Here is a 1928-nt window from a genome sequence, read left to right as displayed (position 1 = left end):
GACTTGCTGAGTTAATATTTTGTTCTGAGCCAATATGGCATTCAGAGTATCAATCTCAAGAACTCCTTTCTTCTAAGTCATCCCATTATTCACAGGATTTCTTTCAGAAGTATACATGAACTGGTTATTTGTAACCATTTCAATGAGTTCCTGGGCTTCTGCAGGTGTTTTCTTCAGATGAAGAGATCCACCAGCAGAGTGGTCCAATGACATCTTGGATAATTCAGACAGACCATCATAGAATATACATAAGATGCTCCATTCTGAAAGCATGTCAGAAGGACACCTTCTGATCAATTGCTTGTATCTTTCCCAAGCTTCATAGAGGGATTCACCTTTCTTCTGTTTGAAGGTTTGGACTTTCACTCTAAGTTTACTCAATTTTTGAGGTGAAAATAATTTGGCCAAGAAAGCATTGACTAACTTTTCCCAAGAGTTCAGGCTTTCTTTAGGTTGTGAGTCCAACCATGTCCTAGCTCTGTCTCTTACAGCAAAGGAGAAAAGCATAAGTCTGTAGACCTCGGGATTAACCCCATTGGTCTTAACAGTGTCACATATTTGCAAGAATTCAGCTAAGAACTGATGACGATCTTCCAATGGAAGTCCATGAAACTTGCAATTCTGTTGCATTAGAGAAACTAATTGAGGCTTAAGCTCAAAGTTGTTTGCTCCAATTGCAGGAATTGAGATGCTTCTTCCATAGAAGTCAGAAGATGGTGCAGTAAAGTCACCAAGCATCTTCTTTGCATCTCCACCATTGTTGTTGTTTTTGGCTGCCATGTCTTCTTCTTTTTCGAAAATTTCTGTAAGGTCCTCTCCAGAGTGTTGTGCTTTAGCTTCTCTTAGCTTCCTCTTCAGAGTCCTTTCAGGTTCAGAATCAGCTTCAACAAGAATGTTCTTATCCTTGTTCCTGCTCATATGAAAAAGAAGAGAACAAGGAGAATAGTAGAATCCTCTATGTCACAGTATAGAGATTCCTTTATGTGAGTAGAAGAAGAGAAGAATAGAGGAATGAGGTAGAGAGAGAATAAAGAGAATTCGAACACAGAGAGAGGGAGGGGGTTCGAATTTTAAGAAGAAGAGAAGTGTTATTAATTAAATAAAATAAATAGAAAGAGATGAGAAAGAGAAGAAATTCGAATTTTAATTATAAGAAAAGAAAAATATTTTTGTTTTTATTTTAATTATAAATTAGAATTCAAAATTTAAGAAAAGAAATAAAATAAATTAGAATTTAAAATAATTAGTTAATTAAGAAGGAATTTTGAAAAAGAGGTTAGTGATTTTCGAAGATGATGAGAGAGAAAAGTAGTTAGGTAGTTTTGAAAAAGGTAAGAAATAGTAAACTTTTAAAATCAAACAAAAAAAATCAAGTAGTTAATTGGAAAAGATTTGAAAATAAATTTTAAAATGATAAGAAGTTAGAACAAGATTTTGAAATTAAATTTTGAAAAAGATATGATTGAAATTTATTTTGAAAAAGATTGAAAAGGAAATTAAAAAGATTTAATTTTTAAAATTAAAGTTAATGACTTGACTAACAAGAAACTAAAAGATATGATTCTAGAATTTAAAGATTGAACCTTTCTTAACAGGAAAGCAACAAACTTGAAATTTTTGAATCAAAACATTAAATGCTAGCAAAGATTTCGAAAATTATGAAATAAAAATAAGAAAAAGATTTTGAAAATAAATTTTGAAGAATTTTCGAAAAACATGAAAGAAACATAAAAAAGATTTGATTTTGAAAAAGATTTGAAAAGCTAGAATTTTTAAATTGAAATTTTGACTTGACTAACAAGAAACAATTAAATTTTAAATTTTTTTGACTAAGTCAACCCAAAATTTCGAAATTTATGAGTAAAATAAGGGAAATATATTATTTTTGAATTTTTTTAAATTAATGAAGAAATATTATTTTGTTGTTT

General features: G+C 30.2%; 1 non-coding gene across 1 annotated transcript; it reads left to right on the top strand.

Moving 5' to 3' along the window:
• The first annotated feature begins 267 nt into the window (after positions 1–267).
• Positions 268–375, top strand: LOC148570724 (small nucleolar RNA R71). Its single transcript, XR_015908743.1, has one exon. It is a non-coding gene; the product is annotated as a small nucleolar RNA R71 (small nucleolar RNA).
• Positions 376–1928: the final 1553 nt, after the last annotated feature.

This window comes from Arachis ipaensis, chromosome B3 (genome assembly GCF_059453495.1).
Source record: "Arachis ipaensis isolate K30076 ecotype BB chromosome B3, ASM5945349v1, whole genome shotgun sequence".
Taxonomy (NCBI): Eukaryota; Viridiplantae; Streptophyta; class Magnoliopsida; order Fabales; family Fabaceae; genus Arachis; species Arachis ipaensis.
The sequence above is the reverse complement of the archived record's forward strand: the minus strand, read 5'-3'. Positions and strand labels throughout refer to the sequence as shown.